Raw genomic sequence first — 27,635 nt, 5'->3', positions numbered from 1 at the left:
ATCAAATGTATTCATCAGTGGAATTTTTGTCACTCTCAGAAGTTAAACTCAAACCCCCTCTGTATTCTTGTTCCTCTGTGCAGCAAAGATCATACAGCACAGACCCAGGCTCCTAGAAGGCCACTTTGAACATGTCATGGAATTTTAATTTCGCAACATCTCCAAAGCCTACTGTCAAGATAAAGACTAGCATCTGATGTTGGCTGAAACTCAACATTTTCATTTTAAACTTCAGTTGAAAACTCTGCCTTTCTCACCTGAGTGGACACTCTTGAGTGGCAGTCATGACACAGTGAAAGCTGCTATTTTTGTTTGTTTAGAAATGTCATAAGCCTTCTCTGCTGAGAACAAATTCATTCAACTTACAGTTATGTTCAAAAATGCGATAAAAAATGCAGTATCGTTGCTCAAATGTTCTGGTGACATTTTCTTAAGCCAAAAGACATGTGACAGCTAGAAAAGGCAAGAGAAGGCAAGAGAAAAGTAGTGGCGACACGTAGACCTAACAAAGGCTGGAGGGACACTAGTGGATACTTAAAGTGCAGAGACACTGGATGCCAAACAGTTATGCTGCATGAGTTTTAGTACTGTGGAAGGAACACTGTCCATGCACGGAGAGGACAGCCAAGTAGCCAACAAACAGCCAAGAGAAGGACAATTGAGAAGAACTCAGGGCCAATACATACTCAGGGCCAATACACCACCATGCAAACTTTGTTCCCCATTGTTTTATAAGCAGTGCTTTAACTGTGTTAAAAGCAATGTTTGGAAAAATCAACAGAAGAAGAGGAAAGACCAAAGGAGAGAGTAAAGATCAGGCAAGGCACCTTAAAGGAATGTAAATGGAGGGGGAGATTCAAAGGAGGGAAAATACCAGTTACACTTCAGATAATAACTCTGCCAAGACTAAAAGCTAAAATATTTAACACATGCTGGCTTGGCCCTGTACTAAATGCCTTCTATGGTTCATCTGATTTAAACTTCTTTCGAACTCTACAGAGGTGAATAAGGCTATTTCTGTTTGGATGATAAGGAAACAAGTGTTAAACCCAGGATCTGGAAGAAGCTAGCCTGTGAATTTGGGAGCAGCTTCATCAGATTGCTGCAGCCTTTGCAAGTGAATTAATTCTGAATGCATTTCTCTGTTTTTGTTTTGTTTTGTTGGCTGGTTGGTTTTCCAAGAAACGGTTCCTCTGTGTAGCCCTGGCTGGCCTGGAACTCACTCTATAGACCAGGCTGGCCTCAAACTCAGAGATCTGCCTGCGTCTGCCTCCTGAGTGCTGGGATTAAAGGTATGTGGCACCACCGCCCAGCTTTGCTGTTTTTAATCTAGGTAATGGGGATTTAAATTTAAAATGATATAGATGGTTATCTTAATCTTTTAAAAGTTTTCTAAGTCATATTTTAGGTTTCTCTTCTGTCCTAAATATACTATCCTCAGCAGAACTTGAATTTCACTTCATAATTCATAGTAGAGTAAGCATGGCTGAGACTTGACCGGTCAGGGATCCATAGGTCTGTTTTGTTCTTATCTTTCACTGCAAGCAACAATGCTCTGAGTTAGTTGCTCCTGGTTTGTCTACTTGGCTGTTCACACTGCCAGCCTCCCAGCTTTCACTGGCTGTTACAATCCTCAGCTCTAGAAGGAACTTGCCTTTCCCTTTCTCCAAATTGTCTGCTTGTTCACACCCCTTCTGCATCATTTATTGTCTATCAACTTCCAATCAACTCAACTCATTTTTATTTTGTTTGGTCCTTCTCCACAGGCTACTTCATCAGCAAAAAAAGTAGACATCCTAAGCCAGATCCAATTCCCATGCAAATTCTCAGCCAGCCAGAACTGAGGGGTTTGTACAGCTTGGTACAGATTGAGAAGATTTGCCATTTCAGGAATTGACAGTATTGCCATTTCATAGCAGAGTAAACTGAGGCTCATAACTACCACCTGTAAGTGTAGCTCAGGATGTGTTTGGTACATAGGAAGCCGTGGGTCTGATCTCCAGTACAAAAAAAAGATCTCCAGCAGAGAAAGAACAAGCTGAGATTTGAACATAGTCTTTCTGCCCTTCTACTTCCTGCCACAATGGGTTTGGAAGAACAAGACAATCTTTTCTTGCTATAAGAAATAGCCAGATCTTGCTCTAGTAACAACAGCACAAATGGTCAGGTGGAGAATGCTGCCTATTTTTGAACTGGTACCAGTCACGCTGCCACATGTCAAGAGAGCCCCTTGGCGGTTAGTTTACTGCTGTTCTTGGGCAAAGCTCAGCACTTGCAATGTATACTACTGCACAGGTATAAACAAACACACAATGAAATATATGTTTCTCTAAGGCAAGTTAGATATCTTTTGAAATGAAGATATTGCTAAGATCAACTTTTTCATTTCTTTACTCAAAAGCTTTCATGATCATGTCATTCAAAAATCCTGTTTTGTCTCCCCAATGGCCTGGGTGTCTGAGTTGCTCCATTGATTTATTCAATGTATGTTAAATAACTCCTTAGTGCTAAGGAAAGTGCTAGGCAGGAAGAGTCTAGCTAGTGAACTAATGTGAATCTGCATTTACTCCCAATAACTGTTAACATTATCAATCCTTAAAAAGCAGATTCAGAGGGCTGAAGACATAGATCAGCCACAGGACACCTGCCTAACATACACCCTGAGTTCCATCCCCAGCACCCCCAAAAATGGACTCATAACCTTGTTTTGTTGTTATTTCAAAGGTCAAATTATTAAAATGTGTCTCATTCAAATATTCTCAAATTTAAAGCAGTATGTAAATCACCCTTTTAAAAACAAACAGAAAACTTCCTTCAACCTGTAATAAGAATCCCTGACTACACCTTGGGCTCCAGGGTCTAAGACTCAGAAAACTATAGAGAAACATTTTAAACACAGACAACAACCAAGTACACTACACAAACAAAGCTGGGGGCTGTGGGGTGGGGGGGGGGGGTGGAGGGAGATGACTGTAGGGGAAGAGATCCTGTCACAAATAACACTTTAAGCTCTCCTTAAATCCTTTCCTTGCTGCTGTGACTTTGCTTAAGTTAAAAAAAAATCATAAATGTCAAATAAAGCCATCCTTCCTGAGGCAGCAGCATCCTTAGGACTCTGCTCTGCAGAAAGACACAGTACACACAGGTGGCCTCATTGTTTTTGTCCTCATAGTTTTGTTTGGTTGGTTTGTGACACACCTGACACACCATGTGGAGATCCTTTGGCCCAGGGTTAGCCCCTATTTGTGCTCTAAATGGCTCTGTTAATGGAGTGTTGTGGCACTTTAGGTTCTTTCCTTTCATGCAGACTGAAGCTTCCTTTGTCTCCTTCCTGACAATGGCACATGCATTCCAAGTCCCTTAAGTACCCACTCCTTCTCAGGGCTTCTAAGTTATTTTCCTCCTTGGAGAAAAAGTCTGATTGGTCCCTCAAATAGATGAGATTTAATTACATTTTAGAAAAACAAGCAGGATGTGACATAAAGCAATGCCATTCTCCTTTGCTCCCAAACTTTCCATTTAAAATGCTTTCCCCTGATCTTCCATGATCTTCTTAATGGCATAAATGCTTAAAAGATTAGATGGATTGTAGAGAAGCTTCTGAATCCTTAATTCTCGATGGCATATTCCAAATAACTTGAAAATAAATAAACACACTAATCTTAGAAATTTCAAACAGATATCACAATCGACATGACCACTGTGTTTCTGACCTGTTGAAAAAAAAATGTTTCCTGCTTTCTTTTCTCATGCATCATTATTAACTGTGAACCCAAATTGTATATTATCTCACATTTGATAGGGCTAATCTCATTGCCTCCAGTGACCAGTGGATATTTTATGACCAAAGTTCTTAATAAATAATTTATTTCTCTTTTCCATTATGAAGAAAGCAATGTTTCAGAACAGTCCCTGACACTAATACTCCCAGCACCTTCACTGCCTCATGAACAAATGAGCTGCAGCCTAATGCACATAACTTCTTTCTATGAGATCAGTTCGTCAATATTGATTGAACTGCTGTGCACAGAAATATGTAGTAGAACCCAAGCACCTCCTCCCAGCAGCCCATTATTGTATGCCTGAGCTTGCCAAGCCCTGAGAGGATTTACAGCTTTTCCTACATCAGTAACATTATTGGGAAGAATTCCTAATTACAATCTAACACACGATTAAGTCCATTAACTTTGTAGATAAGTTAAAATTTCTGGGCCCACAGAAGGCAGATGCTCCCCGAAGCAAGGCAAGACTTCAGGCCTCGCTCAGCCACTTCATTTTACCTGACCTGATGCACTGGGGGCCAGTGCCTTGTTTCTGGTCATCAACTGTGTGAGCATCTGCTTTCCTGTGATGAAGAAGAAGTTGAAACTTAATGATGAGTCTGAGGGGCAGGAGGAAGAAGTGGTAACCTGAGCTGCATGATTTCCTTACTGGGCACATCACCAAGGCTAAGTGAATCTACAGCATACACATGCACACCTCCAACAATTGCAAATGGTCATTTAGTCAATGTTGGCAGCAGCCCTTCCAGGTAGGCAGCCTCCTCAGCTTTTCGGATAAGTGTGTGTGTGTGTGTGTGTGTAAGAGAGAGAGAGAGAGAGAGAGAGAGAGAGAGAGAGAGAGAGAGAGAGAGAGAGAGAGAGAGACTACCACTCTCTCTAAGGTCACAGTAGAATTACTGGCATCTGGCCAGAGGTCAGCGGGGTGTGGCCAGAAAGTTTTATCTAGTAACCAGTCACCAGGGAAGAGAATTCTGAAACTGATTGTGCCCAACTGTGCCTACTCCTTATACTACCACAGGCTATCCCAACAGCTTGGAGCATTTTTCTCTGTGAAAAGTCTTGGCTGGCCTTGAACTCACAGCTCCTCCTGCCTCTGCCTCCCAAACGCTGGGATTAAAGGTATATACCATCACTGCCCAGCTGGATTTACTCTTTTTAATACTGCATTTAAAACTCAGGACTAACGTAACAATCCCATTGAGTGGACATGAGGCAGAGAGGAAGGAAATGGGTTTTATTCAGCTGAGTAGCCCTGTTCTTCTGCCTATGACCTTGTCTATCTCCATGGACACATACAGTATCTTCTTGCCTTCTCAGTTCTTCCCCCAGATCCCATAAGCAGTAAAGCTGCACTTTAGTCTCAGCAGACCATGTACTCTTGAAAAAGAAAAGCGACTAATAGTAACAAGAACAGAGAGCACCTGGTGGCATGACAGACATCGGAGTGAAGCAGGGTATCTGTGGCCTTCTCAAATGTTCTAGAAGTTTCCTCATTCCAATGGAAGTAAGCAGAGGGACAGAAGTTGACTTCTGACCCCTCTAACTTTATTTCTGTGGAGTCAGCACCATGTTTGCTGAGGGACCAGATCCTGGACACTTATCACTCTGGATGGATGGCTGGTGGCTGGTTCTGCCACCTGTTGCATGAGACATGTGGGACCATGCATGTGCTAGGACTGTAGCAACTGTGGAAGACATCCCCACCTGGCCCATCCATCACTTCCACACATGCCTCCCTCCCCGAGTGACAATCTATTTCCACTCTCCTGTATCCCACAAAGCTTAAACAAGTATTTGCCTACAGCAAACAACTCAGAAAATTTTCACAAATACAAATATCTATTAAAAAAATGGAAAGGGCCATTTCAAAAAGTAGGTTTTAGAGCCAGCGTTGGTGGCGCACGCCTTTAATCCCAGCACTCGGGAGGGAGAGGCAGATGGATCTCTGTGAGTTTGAGACCAGCCTGGTCTACAAGAGCTAGTTCTAGGACAGCCTCCAAAAGCCACAGAGAAACCCTGTCTCGAAAAACAAAAAAAGTAGGTTTTAATGTCCCTTGGATCTGTGAGTAATTTCATTTAGGCACAGGCCATGCTGTCATTAGCTTAGGTTGTTAAGGAATTTCTCAAGGCTACAGGCAACTGAATGGAACTAGCACCACCATCTTCTTGACTTAGTAATTTCAATCCATTTTCAGATTTGTCTGAAAAAAATAGGCAAGTGACAAAGCCTTGCTTTATAACATCAGAGTTATAAAGTTCCCGATGTCATGTGGGGGACACCTGACCTGCTCCTTCCCATTCATTTCCCAAGTTCTCCTCACCTTACACAGCAGGGCCCAAACCTGGATGTAACTTGTAGGGAAGGACACTGAAATGTCCCAATATCATGCCCTGATGTGAGAAAAATCAATCAGTTCTGAGTCACTGATCAAGAGAAGCGGCAAGTAGACACACTCGAGTGTGTTTAGTATTTACTGAGTTTGAAAATGTGGTAACCACTGCAGTGACCTGGCAAAGACACATTCTTTTGGTCTAGGAGTTCTAGGTGACAGCCATGAGATCTTCTCACACAGCACTGGTCATGGTAAAGGCAGAAAGGAAGAAGTTGGAGTCAATGACAAAAAGGGGACATTCTGATGACAAGGGTAATGAACAGGTTTTGAGACTTTACTACTGGGTAATGACACCCTCAAGGATAAGCATATTTGGCAGGAGGAATAGGGACTATGGGCAAAAGAAAACGAACATTTTATCAGCTGTTTTCATTCCTAGATAGAGACAGGCATCTCAGTTTAACAATAAAATTCCAAAATGAATACAAGAGATTAAAGGTTGAGATGAGTAATATTGCCACTCAGGGTCACATTTGCCATTGTTACATTAAAGGAGAAACCAGGCAAGAGAATGGGCTCCTACCTTAAAAAAGAAATGTAACCATGTAGCTGTAGGGAGACACAACAAGACAAACAGGAAAGGTGTAAAAAGACATTAACAGTTATCAGGAAGGTGGTCAATCCAATAACTATAGAAGCTGATTCTAGTTTGATTGATTTAATACAGAAACTTTCATTGCTATTTCTTCATTCGTTTTGCAATATATCTCCTATTAAAACACCCACTAGTTCAGGCCCATACAAGGCTGAAAAATGATTATTATGTGAACATTTCAACCAGGGCTGCTCTTAAGAGATTCACAGATGTCTCTTTCATGAGATAGCATCGAACTTCATAGAGACATCTATGCAGGGCAATAAAAGTCATTTTGACTTACTGTTTCTTACATTGCCCTGTTTGTTTTGTTTTTGTTCTTGTTTTCCTCCACTCACCAGCTTGTTTATTATGTTTTTCTTTGAAGTTATGAAAGGAATCTGAATGTCAAGAAATTAAATAGTACATTAACTTTTTTAAGGCCACCATTTTACTAACTGAACACCAGAGCCTATTTGAAATGCAGAGTTAAAGTATTCTCTTGCCTGCTAGCATAAGGACAACTTGGGCCAGCCACTGCAGAAAGCACACGCTACATCATAACCCTCTACTCCACCCCTGCCTCATGCACCTCAGAGCTACTGCACATGATAGGCAGACTGACACAGGAATGTTCACTCCCTACATTGAGAAAAAAACTAGGAAAAGTAACCTATGTCTTCATTCTGATCAAAAGCCAATGGGTAAATTATACAAGAATTTAAAAGCAGAAAACTGGAGCTGGGGAAATAGTCCAGTTAGGTTATTGTTGGCCATGCAAACATGAAGGAACTGAATTTGGTCCCCACTATCCATGTACAAGCACACATGTAATCTCAGTTCTAAAGAGGTAGAGACAGAACACTCTTTGGGGTTCACTGTCCCACAAGCCTAGCCTATTTCTGGATGCCTAAATCCCAGTGAAGAGACCTTGTCTCAAAAAACAAAGCAGATAGAATCTAGGGAATAACATCCAATGTTGAACTATGGCCTCCACAAAAGAAAAACTACTAAGCAATTTTATGTGTGTGCATGTATATGCATACATACACGCACGCATGCACACACACACACACACACACACACATATATATATATATATATATATATATACATATATATATATATAAAATATATATACATACATATACATATATGGACATTTCTCAGAATCAAGTGAGCAACTTGTGCAGGACAGCAAGGGATAGTAGGACATCAGAAATTTAAAACACAAAACACTGTGTAATACATTGTTTCACTGACATACAAAAATATAGGGAAAGAATGACTATGAAGAGTAGACTCAAATATCATAATTTAAGAAAGAAGCAAAAGCAATACTTGATTTCCTTTTGTAAAAATCGAAAAGCCTGATCAGTAGGTGGCTTGGGAGGTAAGGTCCTTGCTTGCAGGCCTGAGGACCTGGGAACCAATCTGTGAAATGAGAGAAAACCAAAGCCCACAAATTGTCCTCTGCCCTCCACATATGTGCCTTGGCAAACACATGTTCAAACACACACAAAATAGATAAATAAATGTAAAGAAGAAAAATGTAAAGCATATAAGGCTAGTGCTCTAGTTAACCATTACCAATGGCTGGGGAGCAGAGGGGCACAAAATTTTCTGCTTTCTCAAGTCCTTCTCATGAGTACATTCATCAATAGTCAATCAGATTATAAGACTGATTAATATAATCCAAGCCTGTGGTTGGTCTAATCAGACAAGAATGATGAAACTAGCTAAAGAAAGTACATCTTTCAGGACAGTTGGTTCTTAACCTTCAGTTGGTTCTTAACCTTCCTAATAGTGAGAGCCTTAATACAATTCCTCATGTTGTGGAACTATAAAATTACTTTTATAGTAATTTTATATCCCCCAACTATAAAATTACTTTTGTTGTTACTTCATAACTGTAACTTTGCTACTGTTCTGAATCCTAATATAAATATCTGATACACAGATGGTCTTAGGTGACCCTGGTAAAAGGGTTGTTTATCTCCCAAAAGGATTGTGACCCACAGGTTGAGAACAGCTGCTTTAGTCCCTTAATATTCTCAGGCAAGTAATAAGTATTTTAAATGATTCTCTGTATCTCTCTTGTTGTTGTATAATAACATAGTTTGTTTTTATTTAGTAGAGTCATATTTTTTCTTTTCATTTAACTGCTCATTTCCTCATGTACTCAACAAATATTTGTTGAACCTGCCCTTAATTCTGAGCCACTTAGTAAGTAAATACTCTCTCTTGCAAGGTCCACACAAAAATAAACTCATTCCTATCAGGGAATATTGTCATACTGTGCAATATTGGTTTTTGTATACAGTAAGAAAAGATTTCTATTTTTGAAGTGGTCTAAGAATAGCAATGATGTGTTTCTTTACAGAATACCATGCTAATGTAGTTCCAAAAATACAATTGTCAGTATTTAACTATCTTCTTGCTAAGAGACTTTAAATGTCATTTAAGACAATGAGTTTTGAAGATGTTCAAACAGACAGTCATAGCAACAAAGTTGAATAAAGTGATCTTTCTTTGAAGGTTTTCCAAAGACAAAGATTAACTGGCCAGCCTGTCACTATTAATGACAATAGCATGTGATAGGACAGAGCCTGAATTTGGCATGGGCACTACAACAATAGCAGTTGAACGTCCTAAGGCTGAATTTTCCAGAAATTCAACACTGAAAGTCTTGTCTGGCCCATCTTTCTCTGGGTTAGCGATGTGTGTTTTTTGCAGAACAAAAGCAACATCAGCAATACTGAAAAAAAAAATAGCAGGCCCAATACTGTTGGCTAAGTTCAATATTATTGTTCTTGCCCAATGTATTCCTACATTTTCCCCTCAACCTGTTGGTTTGGTAACAATGGCAGAAGTGCACTTTTAGGTTATTGAATGTTGATCCTCAGTTCTGATGACAGGCTACCCGTGTGTCACCCCCAAAGGTGTAAGTGTATACATAAGAAAAAAGTCACTTTACAGTCATTCAGGAACAAGTAATTATTACAGTGGCTTAGCCCAGGAAACAATACCTATGGCTGGGAGAAGAGGGGCACAACATTTTCTGCTTTCTCAAGTTCTTCTCATGAGCTTATTCATCAACAGTTAATCAGATTACAAGGCTGATTAGCATAATCCAAGTTTTGTTTAACCAAACAACAACCAAGGCTAGCTAAAGGAAGTATAGACAATGAATGTGTCTCTCTTCTGCACTCTCTCTTTCACACACTCATGTTTATATACCTAGAGTTCCAATCTTTATCTGGTAATTATGTCATCAGGATTCCACAAGCTAAAAATGTCCAACACTTACCAGAAAGCAGCTATTAGCTTCAAATGTCTTATCATGTGGTATGTATGCACTCAGCATCCTTTATTACACTTTTATTGCACTTTATTGCCATCCCCAAAGAGTTATACCACGTCTGTCAATCACACCCATAAAAACAAAAGCTTTCTCACATTATTTTCTTTTATGGCATCAAATGTATTCAATAAGCTATACTGTAGTGACACATTCTAAGGATTCTTCAGAACATAACTAAATTAAATATAGAATATTGTTTGCTTTCAATTGCTATCTTGTCAAGTCATAACAGAAAAGGAAAGCAAAAACAAGAAACCCTCTGGATTAGGCATCCATGGGAAAATGAGACGCCAAAGAGGATGCCATACTAAATATAAGAATTTTATTTGAGAAATAAAACAGAAAGGATCTCAGCATTTTTTTAATTTGAAGCACTCATTTACAGCCAACAGCTTTCATGTATATACACACACAAAACAAACAAACAAACAAACAAACAAACAAAAAGGCAGACTTAAGCCCCTATCTCAATCCTCAGAGCCTACACCTAAGTGCCACCAGATACATTAGTTTCTGTTTGACTTCTCCATGTGTTTTGAGTTTTTATTGTGAATAAATAACTTTTAAAAAGCAGGGAGAAAAACTCTCCATGGAAGCAGTGAGGGAAAGTGAAAGTTTGACTTGCTGTGGAAGTCACATTTGAAGCTGGCTGTGTTCCTCGGTTACTGAATGGCTCTGTGCAGATACCACACACACACACACACACACACACACACACACACACATGTCCTACACCCCATTTTCCTCTTAATGAAGATGGGGCAACAATTATTATCCCCTATAGTTGGAAGTGTGGATCAAACAATTTCGTAAAGTGTCTTTCCTTATAAAAGTAGGAAATAAAGATTAATTCTCTTCCTCAAGGGAGATGTGGCAATCATCAACAGATGGAGCAATAACAAAAGGCTGACAGTGCTCTGGCCAAGCCACTAAGGAAAAAAAAAAAGGATGTTGAGTAAGGAGGAAGGAGAAGAATCAAGATCACCCCATAACTATCACCTATGCACCATGTCAAGCTCACCTTAGAAAGGTTGGAACAGCAGTGGGAGGAAATACAGACTTACTCACCCAGCCTCACTGCTAAGATAGTGCCAATAAACTAGGCATACTCCTAATGTCAAACCTTCAATGGCATCATAACCATCTCTTCTACTAAAATATGCCTTCTGGTTGACCCCTCTAGGAGGACATTCAGATGCTTCAGATTCCCCAAGCGATAACAACCCGAACAAGGGCAGTATTTCATCAAATCTAAAATGTCATCAGCAGTAGCATATAATATTATTCAACTAAGCAACGGTACATTTTAAAAAATGTTTTCAAAGAAATAAAATTATAAAAGTCTGCCACACACACTAAGATAGCAAAAGGTCCCATGTCTGGGAAGAGTAAACAAGAAGTTGACTTCCCACAACAAAAAAGGGGGGCAAAGAAATATACATGTCTCAAGCCTGTGACCAGCTGACAAACATTTTTTAAAAATCTCTCCTAAAAAATCTGACTTAGCAGCTGGTACTGAGACTGCACAACCACTGTGGTCTCAGGAAGCCTTAAGCAGAAGATTCAGATTTTAGTGGTATCAGATGGGATGTGTTCCTGGGTGGGGAGTCCAAGCAAATACAAATCCACAGGTCTATGGACAATGTCAGCTTCACTCATGCTGATAAGCCCTTCAAGCATGCTATCATAAGACACACCTAGACTTCAGGGGTGTTGAAGATAGGGAAAGTATATGAATTGGAATTAAAGAAACGCAGTACCCCGCAGTACCCCATTTTTACAAAGAATGAGGTGGTACAATACATGGGTCTAGACTAGGCTGCAGGTGTTGGCTGGTGCTATCAGGAATTCTGAAGCAAGTTTGACTCATGGGTACCCTTGGAATGGGGCTTCATGCCTGTGTCTGTTTTCATTTCAGACTGTTTTGCCGATACCATAGTAGCACTGCTACAGAATCTGAGTAACTAACTATCCTTGACCCAACCTCTGGTCAGATCTTGGTCTAATAGGGAAAGGGAACCCATCAAAAGTCATTTTGGGACACAATAACTTGCTTTTCATTCTTCCAAGATTAACAGGACCATGTAAGGTACTTTTTAATTATTCTGATTAGCTTCTGTACAGCATAGTATTATTATGTATGTACCAGGCTTTTTCTTTTAGGTCACCAACTAGGTCTGAAATCAAGACACAGAGATTTAATATTAGTTATGAATGCTCAACTTAGGCTCATTTCTGGCTAGCTCTTTTAAGTCAAATTAATGTTTCTCTTTATCTACCTTTTGTCTTGGGGTCTTTTATCTTTCTTTCCTTCTGTATATCTGAATTTCACTGCCTCTCATGTCTGCTGGCTGGTGGCTGCTTGGCTTCTTGCCCTGGGCATGTTCCCCACCTTTTCCCATTCTCTTCTTTTTCCTTTTCACCCCAGGCCTAAATTTCTCCTCCTTATCCTCTCTGCTTGCCAGCCCCTCCTATCCTTTTCTGCCTAGTTATTGGCCGTTCAGCTTTTTATTAGACCAATCAGGTACCTTAGGCAGGCAAGGTGAAACAAAGAGACACCTCTTCACATAATTAAACAAATGTAACACATCTTTAACATAATCAAACACACATCCTAACATAGTTAAACAAATGCAGTATAAACAAAAGTAACACATCTTTACACAGTTAGAATAATATTCTGCAGCATAAATAACTAACACATCTTTGCCCAATTAAAATAATATTCTATAACATATATAAACTGTGTAATACTGGCAACTCCTTTTGTTTAAATATACAGATTATATGGACATAATTAATTATTATTGAGGACAGACAATTTTTATGGGGTTTTTCTTATAGATACAGTAAGTAGGTATCATTACAATTTTTTATAAAAATCCATTTGAGGAAACTTTACCCTTATTAGGCATTTGGATTCAGGTCTTTTTCCTTTTTTGTTTATTTTACTTTATTTATTTTTCTGGTTTTTGAGACAGAGTTTCCCCGTGTAGCTTTGAAACCTGGAACTAGCTCCTGTAGACCCACCTGCCTCTGCCTCCCAAATGCTGGGATTAAAGGCATGTACCCGGCCTGATGTTTTTTTCTTAATAGTAACATCTTCATCCACCACCTTGAGTCCTTCAACTCTACAAGTCATTTCAGAAGGTCATTTGTGATGTTAAAAAATGTCTGACTGACTTAATAATTGTTTGTAAATAAACACAAAGAGAATGGGGGAGGAGAGGATACAAAATTTAGATATATTATAGGTAAACAGTCCTCAAATTTCTCATGACCCAGCTTCTGCTGACACAATAGTGCATTCTCCATGGCATTTGCCAGCTCTTTTCCAAGTTAACCTTCATGCCCAACTCCAAGCAGCCTCTTCTCTACCTTCAGAGAGGCAGAATCCAGAGCTCCTTATGGGTCTATTCCCGAGGCTTCTCTGACCATCAGAGTCTCACCCCAGGTCTCTGAGGTCTCTGCCCACACAGAGCCTCTGCACACTGAGGTACTGGAGCTGCTTTCTAGGCTCATTGTGATAGCAGGTTGTAGTTTCTTCCTGGGTGGACAGCACTTCAACAGAGTCCAATCCAGGGCTCTGTAAATGCTCATATGGTTACCACCTTTCTAGAGACCCTGTGTCTTCAAAGTGTCATTCATTTTAGAATCTACAAAAGCACCTTCTATTTTCTTTCAGGATCTTAATAGCAAGCCTACAACTAGGTCTCACACAAATTCAGGAATGGTTTTTCAGAGACACCAGTTACTATAACATGTATAATTATAGGACACACATATCTGAGTGTAACACTGAAAGGAATTAACACCTCTCAAAAAATAAAATCAAAGAGATGCCAAGTTGATCACTCTTAGTGCACAGATAGAACAATGAAAACTGGGCTGCATGCAAACACTTCACATTTTTGAAAAGGGAGAATGCTAAAAGAGAGTCTTAACAAAAGATGCTTGGCCGGCACTGGCTGCACTGGAAGCTGAACGATGCAATGATGACAAGTATGATTTCATTTGAGTATGGAACTCACTTCAGAGTAAAGACAGGAAACGTGCACAGACACGGCTGTTGTGCGGGTGTAGATGAAGACTCAAGCTGGTGTTCTGCTTGGAATAGCTTCATATCACACTCCCCAAATATTATTCTCTCAACCCAATTTATTTTTACTTTCTGGCATATGTTAATCAACAATTTCAAATTGTCAGTATAAAACAGTAACATCATTGCCCACACTGCAGAGTACATATGTATTTTCCCAATTACATGACATGGAGAATATTTATAGATGGGATTTATTCTGTTTAACAACTACATAGACTTGTTACTGTTCTTTTTTCTTATTGTTTATTCCACCAGGAAACACACTTATGCCTAGCTATGTATTTTAACAGTGATTTGCATACATACAAATTCCTGGATTGGAGCCTGACACATGTAAATATTTAATAAATGTTAATGATTATCATTATCATCACCATCATTTTGTTGTTGTTAATAGCAATGTCCCATACATTAATTCTAATTGTTCCATAGTCTATACCTGTCTGGAAGTTCCCACAGCTGTGTAGGATTTATTTCTAGTGCTCTATCTTATAAACTGAATTTCTTCTTTTTTTGGTTTTTCTAGACAGGGTTTCTCTGTGTAGCCCTGACTGTCCTGGAACTTTCTCTGTAGACCAAGCTGGCCTCAAACTCAGAGATCCATCTCCTCTGCTGGGATTAAAGGCATGTACCCCCACGACCCACAAACTGGAATTGTAAATTCAGAAATTCTAAAGTAAAGAAAGAGAAGTTATAATCACTTTGGCTTACCTGAATGGGTCTAAAGACCGTGTGTCTCATCAAAACTAACTGGGGACGCTTAGTTTCCAATATGCAGTACTGGGAAGTAGAGCCAAGTGGGATGTGTTACAGGGACAGAGCCTCATGAGTGGAACTGATGCCTTCCTCCGAAGAATGGGCTAGCCACTGCAGGACTTATGACTGTTTCCCTCTCTTCCATATATTGACCCTACTAATACTTGATCAAGGACATCTAGCCTGTAGAATTGTGAGAAAGCATTTCTGTTGTCCATGCCACCCAGCCAGTGGTATTTTTCCCCCTATGGCAGTCTGAGCAGACTAAGATATACAGCACCCGTCCTTCGGCTCTCACTCCCAAACTAACATCACTCCCCACCACTGATGTTTCTCAAAACTGATCACAAATATCACCTTGCCTATAGAGCATGTTTTACTTCCCCTAGACAAAAATGAGAGTTAGTGTTGCCTTTTCCCAAAGGCATCTCTCCTGAAGCTATCCTTGAATCTCACCTTGTTTTATTGATGTTGGTAGCTTTGTTCTATTTCAAACAGATCTCTCTCATCCTCCCTCCCTCCCTCTCCCTTTCTCTCTCTCTCTCTCTCTCTCTCTTTGCCTATGTTTTCCCAACTCTGAATTATTGATAAGTCTCATTAAAAGTACATTAAAAGTCTCATTAAAAGCCAGGCGTTGGTGGCACATGCCTTTAATCCTAGCACTCGGGAGGCAGAGGCAGGCAGATCTCTGTGAGTTCGAGGCCAGCCTGGTCTCCAGAGCGAGTGCCAGGATAGGCTTCAAAGCTACACAGAGAAACCCTGTCTCGAAAAAACCAAAGGGAAAAAAAAAAGTCCCCATACAAAGTTAATTGTGATGTGATTGTTATGTTCAGTCCCAAGAATGGTTTGCATAAGTATAGCCTTAGAAAGAATCGGTCCACAGTGATCTCAATATATGCATAGGAGATGATGCAGAGAAGCAATAAGAAAATGAATACAAAGGTGACAGACACTAATTTTTAGATGGAAGGGTATGACTGACAGACTATGTCAATATCAATGAAAACTGGCTCACTAGTTGGGTGATTCAGAGAGCTCTTACTCAAAAGAGCAATACTTACTATGAAGAAACAGTTACTTAATGCAACTAAGTTGAAAACATGATGTTACCAGAAGTAAAATTCAGATGCATATAAAATGGTCATTCTAGGATGCTATAATTAGTGCCCGTTAAAAATAACAAAAGAAGGACCAAAAAGAGAGATTTCTATGAAAGTATCAAACTTTAAATTAGGATTCTTCAGACAAGGAGAAAATATTAATTTAAGGGAGATATTTTTAAAGTTTGTAAAAATCGCAATCAGCTTTCTTCTACATCATAAAAAATACTAGAAAAAAAGTGTTTGAAATGCTTATTTTCTTGGAAAATAAACAAGCCAATAGAAATCCATAAATATGCGTGGATTACAATACTGCATACGAACTACACAAACAGGTCTAAGCATGGTTCAGGCACACTTAAAGATAGTCTACCCAATGTTTACTTAAAGAATATTTGGAGCAACTGGTTGATCTATTTTAGCTGACAAATGGTACTCCAAAGTTCCTCCTTCATGTCCACAAAGACCTACAACCCCTTGCCCAGGAAATCCTTTGTCGAATTCAATATAGACTTTCATATCTTTTGATGAAAAATGGTGGCCTATTAGCTATTTTGAGAAGTGGGGAGAAGGATTTATAATGTAGAAAAAATTGAAGGACAAAACATTGTTTATAATACAATGAGTTTCAGGGCAGGGATAGAGGAAAGCAAACACTCCACTTTATACTGAGAAGTTACACACAAAGGATAATCTTTTAATAGTTTGAGATGCTCTGACATGTGACAAGCAAAACTTCCCCAAATTCTCCATTTAAGAGCAATATATATATATTATCAGCAAACTTTGTATCTAGCAGCTCAAAGCTCCCCCCCAAAAATTTCCTAATTTCAGACAACAAACTAGAAACCCAAGGCAGAAACAGCTGGAGTCACTGGCTCCAGAGGCCTAGAGTGAGCTCAGATCATACTGGTAAAGAGTCAGGCTTTTGCCTTTCTGTGTCAGCAGCAGAGCCATGCTTAATTTGGGTGCCAATATGAACTATTTTTCAGAATTACAAAGCCAAACATCCCTGAAAAACTGACAGGAAAAATACTTCAGGGAAAACCCAATAGGTACATTAAATATATATATATTTATTTTCTGAATGATAGCACTATAAATCAATCTCTTATGTATTTCCACTTTCCTAAAAAAGAAATAAATAAATTACCTTCATTGTATATTTTCTCTCCTATCATTGCCATCAATGCCAAGGATTCAACCCATCTAGGCTAGCTTTAACTGTTAAGTTGGTCTAATCTAACTTCTTATGTATGGCAGAGACTGACCAGCCAGAGTTTTGTTTCATTTTTATCTGTAACAGTCAACCAGCTCTTTTTAGAGAAGCTGTGGAAGGAGCACACGGTAAGTGTTCTTTTGTATTACTTCCAGTATTATTTTCAAACAAAATTCATTTTATAATTAATTAAATACAGTCTCCTATATTGATCTCGGCTTAAAAATCCAGGGAGCTGAATGATTAGGCTCAGTTGCAAACAAAAGTATTACATTCTTTGATAGTCAAAGAAATAAGTCCCTTTTGGTGATCCCTTTATTATTGCTATCTTTAGCTTCCATGGGGGTTTATGTGAATAAAATAAAATCCTGCATGCACTTAGAATTACAAATCAATGCTCTGCATTCTTGTTTATGTTAGGAGTTCCAAGGATGATCACGTGAGCATGCTGGCAGTCTTCTGGGAGGGCTAGCATAAAGGGCTGTTCAACCATGTTGTTCAATTGTATATAGTGCAATGCTAGGCAACTCTCCAAAACTTATTGTAAACATTGTATGAGGTCTGGAAGTTCTGTAACATAATGGAGTTCAGGCATTTTACAGTTAACTTCAAGTGACAGTTCACTTCTCTTTAGGGTTTTATACAGTGTTTGCCATGATTAGTGCACATTGCTTTGTCACATAAAACAAGCTGGCATTTAGAAAGTCAGCCTAATGCTATGCTCCAAGGGTGTCATTTCGCCCCAAGTGCACTGACTTAGTACAGTGTTTTGTCTCAAAGCTATGGAGGAAGGTAATCTATTCCACCCTTGTGTTAAGGGTGGAAACAGAACAGAACCCATGAAGATCTCTGAGCATTGGCTGCACGAAACAGAATTAAGTGTGCCAGCTATTATGTTAGAGCAACCTCAAGATTTGTTAATTTGGTGGAATTTATTATTTTAAAGTATTTGAAGGAAAATTCCTGTTTCTATACACTCTTGAACTCCATACTGGCTTCTGAGCTTTTGATTAAGAAGAGGGGGAAGACAGAGAACCACAGGATAAGAGGTAGTACATTCCTACCCTTGAGTTTAGAAGAATGCGGCTCATTTACTGTTCAAAGGACACTGTTTATACATTCCAGACTTCCATCTTATAATTGCGCCAGGGTTTGTAAAAAGGAAATCTCAGCAGGGCAGCAAAATTATTCAAAGCAATAGCTGCACATAATTGGTATAAAATACCCGAACAGCCTGCTCAGAAAACCCTTTTTCAGCATCGCAGAATTACACCCCTCAGCTCTCTTGCAATATTCAAACAGTTTGACTACTTCTCTTCTGGAGCCTGCATCTTTTCTTTCTTTCTTTCTTTCTTTCTTTCTTTCTTTCTTTCTTTCTTTCTTTCTTTCTTTCTTATAATGACTTTTTAATTTTTTAAAAAAATTAGAATATAATTACATCCATCATTTCCCCTTCTTTTTTTTCCCTCCAATCCCTTCCATGCATCCCTCTTGCTCTTTCTCAAATCCATGGCCTCCTTTTCTTTAGTTGTTGATGTACAATGTTACTTATATGTGTATGATCTGGGAGTTTCCCATTTAGAATTGGATAACCAATTGGGAGGCCCTTCCACGAGGAAGGTCATTTTCCCCATTCTCCTCACTCCCCAGGTGCCCTCAGTTGTCTAGGGTTGAGGCCTCCTGAGCTTTCCCCCTTCCATGTCACCATGTCCGTTGTGTTGTCATCACTGTTTAGCCCTTGTTTAGGCAACTATGTTGATAAGACTTCATAGGTGTAGCCTTTCTGACATTTCTAGGAGACACAATCTCAAAGCAAATTTCCTGTTCCTCTGGCTCTTAAAATCTTTCCATCCCTTCTCCAGAAATCTAAGTTCTGGTTTGTTTTTTGTTTGTTTGTTTGTTTGTTTGTTTTGTTTTTAATTAAAGTAGCCTTTCAAATGATGAGAAACTCGGATACAGTAGTCTAATTATAGTTCAGCCTAAATAAATATGCCCACCTTTATTAGGTATGTACTGTATACATGAAAGGCTTCCCATACTTTTGGTCTATCAGTTGAGTAGCCAATGGCTTAAGATTGTTCTCATCTTCATCTGTTTTTCTTTCCCCTTTGCATGTTGGTTACCAGCAGGTTTAGGGCTCTTAATGATTAGAAAACCTGAAACTGCAAGATCCACCTCCTGATTTCAAAATGGATTTGCAAAAATTAAATCAGGAAGTCCTGATTTACATGAGTTTACTCCAGCCACGTATGTCCCATGCAAGAGCCAAATGAGGCTAAACTTAAAAGTTTTCATCCCTGTATCAAACTAGTCCAACTTCAAATGCTTGACAGTCTTCAGAGGTTAGTAACAGACAAAAAAAAATATTCTTATCACTCTGAAGTTCTGCTAGAGAGAACTGCACTGACTCTGACTAATTACATAAGAAGTTCTCCAATGCCATTTTACAAATGTTACCTCAAAACACAATGCCAACGCTTGTTTGGCGTTTTAATGTGGGAAGCAAGGCACAGCTCCACCCACAGCTAACCTTCTTGCAAAGTTATCCTTTCTTGATGGTGACATGCCCATCAAATGCTTGTGCATAGTAGGTATCCTGTAAATATGCCTTTATGATCCTTGAGTAATAATACGTTTAAGATGGTACTAAATAGCACTGTTAAAAAAAGATGCAAAACCATCCATCAAGAAAATTAGTAATAAATAAATATAATTTTCTTTACAGAACATGCCATTACTTGTTTTGGATTGCCTAAGTTTTGCCAGAATGCTTTGTAGATAGTCTTCAATAACCATTCCTTCCACACCAAGAATGAGTATAGTCTATGTTTCCTAAACTTAACTCACTTACTCTTGTCATGCAATCTAGCTTAACAACCTATAATTGATTCTAAGAAACAGACTTTTAAATAATTGTTTAAAAATTTAAATAATAATGCCTCACATTTGTTACCTGAAAAATTATGCTAAATATTTTCATTTTAACGCCCCTCTATTGCTATATATAAAAGCTACACAGTTGTCTATCTGTATCTGAGGGTTCCACATTCTCAGATTCAATCAACCATAACTGAAAATATTTGGGGAGAAAAACCAGCATAACAATATAATAAAGATACAAATTAAAAACAATATGGTATAACGACGACTTATACATCATTCACGTAGTATTGGGTAGTATAAGTAATCAGAGATGATTTAAATGCTATAGGAAGAAATGTATAGGTTGTATGCAGATACAGTGTATTCCACTCAAGCAGCCCAAGCAGCCACAGGATATTTGTTGGATATTTGTTGGGGAAAGGTGCCTGGAACCCACTCCTGTGGAAGGAAGCCAAGGAAGGGATCGTTGAACTTGGTTTGTTTTTGTTGTTGCTTGGGAGGCATTCTTGCAATGCTGTCTACCAGGGTCTTGGATGCCTGAAATGAACTGAGCCTCCTTCTTGGGTCCCCCCAAGAAATTGGAATACGATGCACACCACCACACCCTGATGGACCAACTGCATTTACTTTAAAATAGTCGTCAACCATCTTGTCCTTGTACTTTACAAAGAACTCATGTGACAAAAACAAAGGAGCTTAACAGCAATGATCATTGTGAGGACACAAGGATTGGACCTATTGGAAAAACTCTGTGATGGTTACACCGCTTAGGTAACTTAGCTTAGGAGCTCAGGTTTAGTCTGATTATGTGCGCATTTCAAGTAGATGCATGCCATCCCCACAGAAATCTGTTGGTAGCTCCTGTTTCTCTCTCTTAAGTAACCCAATAAAGCTCATTAAGTATCAAAAGTATTGTAATAGGCACAAAAAATATTTATTTTTTAGACTCTTACATTCTTGGTGGGCATTATAACCTATAACCCCAGCACTTAGGAGGATCAAGAGGTCTAAATTAACATTAGCTGCCTAACAGGACCCTGTTACACGAAAAGAAAGAAAGAAAAAAAAAACCTTAAAAGTTTAAAATGCTAAATTAAACTCATTCAATATATGTATAACTCCATAATGTTTTATTTCTAAGTCTTTTCCCAGTGTAAACAGATTTATTATACATATGGTCTTAATGAAATACCACTCAAAGTGAAAGTAAAATAAAGAAAAAAAATCCAATGAATCAACTCCTATGTCCCCTAAGTTTTGGTATTTCATATGAATGAGGTTTCATTCTGCTGCAATGTTTAGGCACCTATGGAGAACTGTTGTGAGGAGAAAGGACTGGAACTTGCAAGCTAGGAGGTCAACTAGTTGAGAAAGGAAGCATCCCATAATTCAGGGGAGGAGCAGGAGAGATGGCTCAGTAGCTAAGAGCACCAGCCACTCTGACAGGGGACCTGGGTTTGAGTCCCAGCGTCCACATGGTGGCTTGCTATCCTTTGTAACTTGCTCCAGATGACTCTTCCATCCTCTTATGACCTGTGTGGGTGCTGCATGCACTTGGTACACAGGAAAACATACAGGCAAAAACCAAAACACATAAAATAAGAATAAATGAAATCTCATAAAAACATTAGTTCAAAGGAATGCCCCATCTATTGATCTAAACTTCCACTTGACTTGCAGACTAATTCCCTATGTGATTGTGTACATTTCTAACTCAGACAATCTACTCAACTTCTAAGGTGGCAAGCATGACTAGCCTTCACAAAGGAAGATTAAATAAAGAAATCCAAATACAAGGCTACTGCTGTGTTTGGGAAAGATTCTGAAAAAAATTATTTACACATGAATACAATTAACAACACAATCTTTTGATTCTACGTGTTAACAACAATCTCCTCTATTTTAACTAAGAAGACCCTCAGCCCAGGCAGTCAGTCACTACATAATAAAAGGTTCTCTCGACTGTCTACACAGGCGTGCTTCTCCACATCCTTTAAACACTGCAGTCTGCCTGCCCATGATACGTGTCAAATAACAGTGGTCTGCACAGCTTGGCTCTATTACAGATAACGGGATTTGAAATTGCCCCACAGCCCTTTCTGACAGTTCCTGGAGCTTCTAGAGTTTGCCGGTTATTGTTGCACACACTTTGAGGATGACTGCAAGGTCTGAGGCAAAAGATGCTCAAAACAGTGAAAAATAAGCAAGTGAAAGTAGTCAAAATAGCCACAGTTGACTCACTCATGTCATCCTTCGAAGACGAGGGTCAGTCAAATACAATAAAATATTTTCCAATGGACTTCAATTATTGCAAAATAATTCCCCATTTTTATTCCTCTCTAATTAGCCTTTACTAATCAGACCTCCTCATGGTCCAACTTCTAAATTATACATTTTGCCAAAGAGTCAGTGGCCTGTAATAATCTTTGACGCATGGATATGAACTAAGGAGACCTCGGTGGATCTTTTGGTCATCACCTCCTGTCTACTTAATATAACCCAGCTTCTGTATTTGATTCCCTTACTGCACAGCACACAGCCTGTTTGGCATATGGAGGACTTATATCCAAAGAGCACAAAAGAAAAGCTGTGCCAATGGTACTGGGGGCCAGCTGCCTTTGCCTTTCGAAGGTTATTCATATACCTAGCTAAAACTGATCCTGAAGTCCGACTGCAAGATGGAGTGTCTTGGGTCCCCTTCCTCCCAACCAAACACTGTATCTTGTGAGAAAACTAGAGACTACTGTGTAGTGGTTGACCTAAGAACATGCTTTCCATTAGGAAGATGAGCAAGGAAACTTAAGAAATAGAGGAGGGTTTGTGATTGCTATGGACCACATGAGTTAAAGTAAGTCACTGATGGCAGTAGAGACATGAGTCAGGATGAGGCAGTTTGTGTCAACCTTGCAAGCATGAAAACAAAGCCTCTTAGGAACATGGTAAATAAAGAACCCAGAAACAGATAGTCCAGGACCTATAGAGAGGATGAGCAGGCCCCACTATGAGCTGCTCAGCTACTCCATAACAGGACAGAAACCTTTGAAAAAAATCAGAGCTGTCCGAGAGTCTGGCTCCAAAGTAGAAGTGGTCATGCTGGCAGAAGGAAGTGAGGCAATCCAGCCAGCCTTCTCTACAGGATGATATCAGAAATCGACAGCTACTGATTCCTGTTGACACCAGCTCATGACACTTGTCCCATCACACTTCGTGATTGGTTTCCTGGAGTGATTCCTGAAGCTCACATAAGGTCTTCTTCTTCCTTCCTGGCCATGGCACTTGAGATCAGACCCAGCCCTGAACTCTGACTCTCCTGTCAACCCTAGCGCATGCCCCTCTAGCTTCTCTACTCTGTACAGCCATCCTGGTCTGCAGAAGGAATCCTTGGACCAGATGGTCCTCAAGTTCCTTCCAATTCTAGCATTCTGTGGTTCTTGGATGTTATAAATTCCCAGAATCATAAATCTTAAAGTTGAAAGGAACTTCAGAAATCATCTATTTAACCACCCACTCGACCTAGGCCAACCTAGCCAGAACTAATATGCTTTGAAGGTTCTACATGGTTGTTTTTGGCTGGCTGATGATGGCAATAATCAAAGCTTAAAACTTTATAAAGCAAAAAAAAATATGTAAAGTTTTTGGAACATCTAAGAAAAGGTTTGAAGGAGGTGAAGCCCAGAAAGCAGCATGATCTATTGTTCAGAAGTTACTAGTGAAGTAGAAACCCCAGACTTTGTTTTCACTCTGTCAGACACCTATTTAAAAGAATCTTAAAGGATGTCAAAAATTCTCCAAACAAAAATAATTGAGTTATATGTGTTACTATGCCCATACACACATGCATAAGATGTGGCAGCGGAGTTTCAGGACCAGACCAAATAAAGCATCCAAGAGAAATCAGGGCAAAAGGAGAATGTATCTTCAGTAGAACAAATGAACAATTCAGAGGATGCAATTTGTTCTTAAAGGGTAAGTATCCATTGCAAGCTACCTTTCAAATTTAATCTTGACTCTCGGCAATAAATATTATTCACTCTCTCTTCAAAGAAATTATTTTTGTTACAGTTTATACAAACAACTATCATACTATACATTTTAAATAGATCAGTGGATGCGTTTAGTAAACAAAACTCTTAAGAATAGCTTTCTGTTGCTCTTAATCACTTCAAGAAAAAAGCCATCACACCTGCAGTTTGAAAGAGTCAGCAGTATTGATTGGCTTTTTTTCCTTTTAAAAGGATTTCACATCATTTTAATTTCTAAAATTCTAGAACATTTCTTTTTGAAGGAAAACTGACAAACTGACACTGAAACTTGTAAGGAAATGTAAAAGGGTTGGTCTGGTTCAATGTAACACACTCTCCATGTTCTGTATGGCTACAGTAATTGAGACAATGAAGTATGGGCACAAGGCTAAATGTGGATCCAAACAAGAATGCAGACAAACCCACACAAATTCAGTCACTTGACTTAAAAAGCAACACCGACATTCACAAATGGAAACCGTCTTTTCAACAAATGGTGCCCAGTCATTATGCACCCAGATGGGAAAAATCTTGAGCTTATACATATGATATACAGAAACTAATTAGAAAGGGATTGCAGACCTGAATTTGGGGAACAAAGTGCTGCTTCTAGTCAGAAGGAGGAAACTACCACCGTGACCTCAAAGCTGTGGAGACTGCCTAGAGACACCAAAGGCAATGATCATAAAAGACTGACAAATGGGCCGTCATTAAGATGAGGAACTTCCATTTATTAAACGATGTCAGAAAGACAGAACAGGAAAATTGAAAATTAAGAGATACCCTCATATATGTCTGATGAAAGATGACTTCCAGAATATATTTTTAAAGCCCACAAAGCAATAAAAAGGCAACCCAGTAATAAAGGAAGTGAAAAGTGGTTGTATGCTATGTGAATCATAGTCCAAGGAAATAGTTATTTTTAAAAAGTGAACAGAAAACTTGAAACAGTCTTTACGAGAGGACACTAACTGACCAATAGGTTTTTTTTTTTTTTTTTTTTTTATGACAAGCTAGACAAGGTGACTTGTGCTTGAACCTAGGAGTTCAAAACCATCCTAAAAAAGCAGAAGACAGAGGAGGGAGGAAGAGGAGGAAGGGAAAAGGAAGGGAAGGGGGGGGGAAGAAACAGGGGACTACTAGCCAGCGGGATAGAATAAAAAGACTGACAACACCAAGTGTCACTGAGGGTGCAGAGCAGCTAGCTTTCTTGTGCTTAGCTGGCAGAAGCCGAAGCTGTTAATATCTCCTAAAGCTGAACACACACATTCCCCACATCCTGTAATTCCACTATTAGGAGTAATGCATTGAAGGCATGATATGAACAACAATAATTATAGCAATTTAATGCAAAATAGCCCCAAATTGAAATAATCCAAACACCCATGAATAATAGAATGGATAAATACAATACGGCCTATCTGTGATAGACTACAACATGGAATAAAACCACTTCATATATAACAACACCAATGAGTCAAACCAAAACAATGATGAACTAGAGAAGACAAACTAGAGGGGACAGACAGTTGAATTTCATTTTTAGGAACTATAGGAACAGGTGAACAATTTTCAAAAGCAGAAGATGGATGATGGGATATGGTTGGGGAGCTAGAAATGTTATACTGTCACCTAGGGATCTGTCATGTGACTATATAAACCTACTTGATATATATATATATCATATATATATATAATTACACTGCACAATATATTCTATCTCAATGCAAACCTTTAACTAACGAACCATGTTATCTCACTGTGTTGCATAGTGGTACAAATCATGTATTCATTACACATTCACACTTTTGGGGGTGTAACACAATGCCTGCACTGTAGGTGTTTATCCAGTTTAATTAAATTGGCTAGCTAGTTCCATGTATATGATTTCAACTAGATGATTTTTATATAATATGCTTGAGTTGTGAGGAAGAGCTGTAGCTCCAGTATACCCAGTATATTTAAATATCTGGGTGTGTTTTCTCCATAAAGGGAGACAGGAGCATTTGCATATTGAAAAACAAACAAAAATGACCCCCACTTGCTGGGTTTAACTAGATTTGTATCTCAGAGGCAAAGAAACAGGAAACAAAGAAAGGTGCTGTTGCAGCCCTGGAAAGCTGATGTCCACTAGGGCCCAGACACAGATCACTATCACAGTGCACTTATCTCACAGCCCACTCTCAGCGCCAGCCAAATCAAATTCTTCAGCCTTAAAGGATGCTCCTTGGAACACCCAGTGCAGCTGAGATGTGCATCTGAATTCTGTGACAGACAGACGAGGACTAAGTGTTGCCCAACATCATCTCCAACTCTTTTTTTTTTTTTTTTTTTTTTTTGGTCTGATTTAAGAGAGTCAAAATCAACTGGGTGGTGTTGGCACACTCCTTTAATCCCAGCACTCAGGAGGCAGGGGCAGGTGGATCTCTGTGAGTTTAAGGTCAGACTGGTCTACAGAGAGAGTTCCAGGACAGCCAGGACTACACAGAGAAACCCTGTCTCAAAAAATAAAATAAAATAAAATAAGATAAAACAAGCAAACAAAAATGAAAATCAATGTTTAAATTTCTGCTATTAAAATTTAAATCTGGGAAACTGCTACCAAGTAAGAAACACGTTGTTTTAAGTCCTTTCAAAATTAAAATAGGTAGAATTCTTTTGTAATTATTAGTTGAGTAAATACTGAAATACTTAATAGAAAAATGGTTATATGTGGCTTTAAATTTCACTGTTAATTAAGAAAAACCTGTAAACCCTATCATTTGATCATGCATCCTTAAGTTATAATCTCATTAAGAATTTACATTTGTCATTAAAATAGTTTATAGTATGATAATTATATATCTTTTTCAAAGTTTTACCTCACATCAATGCTTCTGTAACACAAATTACCAACTAAAATTGTATTTTAAATTTCCATATCAAGTCAGATAAGAAATCAGAAGAAAACTACAATTCAAATGGGTAACTGTAGATAGCAAATTCTTAGTCATAATCTGTAGCATTAAAAGGTAATAAAGCCTTTCTGTAGTCAAAATAAGTGGGGACACACTTGGTGCCAGATCTGGGCAGACCAAGAGAAAGCAGCTTCCCTGTGCCGCCACTGTGGGGTCTACCCAGAACACCACACCCGTCAGTGCTCAGAAGTCAGGCCATAGTAGCTTAACTCTTAGTGTAGGAAGAAAAGCTGAGGGTACAGGTTGAGAGAAAGGCAGGAAGGAAACACCTCAAGACTGTCAAACACTGGTTTGCCCAGCTCTTCACACTAGAAGCTGCTGGGGCCACAGTCCACAAACAAAATGCCAAGGGGTCTTGTGAAGCATGGGCTTCTTCATTCTTTGTTCTCCTTTCAGGATACGATTCTTGATCTGTGCTCCGACGGGAGATTCTAGGTGAAAAACTAAAGGAAATACCAATGCCTACTGTCTCAAAAAGGTTCA

General features: G+C 39.1%; 1 protein-coding gene and 1 long non-coding RNA gene across 6 annotated transcripts in view; one reads left to right on the top strand and one right to left on the bottom strand.

The window, feature by feature from the left end:
- Positions 1–2,930, top strand: part of LOC103161352 — a 28,159-nt gene extending 25,229 nt beyond the window's left edge. For both annotated transcript variants that reach the window (XR_004770515.1, XR_004770514.1), the window contains exon 5: positions 84–2,930. This is a non-coding gene — a long non-coding RNA (uncharacterized LOC103161352). The remainder of the gene's footprint in view (positions 1–83) is intronic.
- The window catches only part of Rbms1 (RNA binding motif single stranded interacting protein 1), a 211,102-nt gene that overhangs the window by 173,600 nt on the left and 9,867 nt on the right, over positions 1–27,635 (bottom strand). The gene's annotated exons all lie outside the window — the stretch shown is intronic.

Source organism: Cricetulus griseus, chromosome 6 (genome assembly GCF_003668045.3).
Source record: "Cricetulus griseus strain 17A/GY chromosome 6, alternate assembly CriGri-PICRH-1.0, whole genome shotgun sequence".
Lineage (NCBI taxonomy): Eukaryota > Metazoa > Chordata > Mammalia > Rodentia > Cricetidae > Cricetulus > Cricetulus griseus.
The sequence above is the reverse complement of the archived record's forward strand: the minus strand, read 5'-3'. Positions and strand labels throughout refer to the sequence as shown.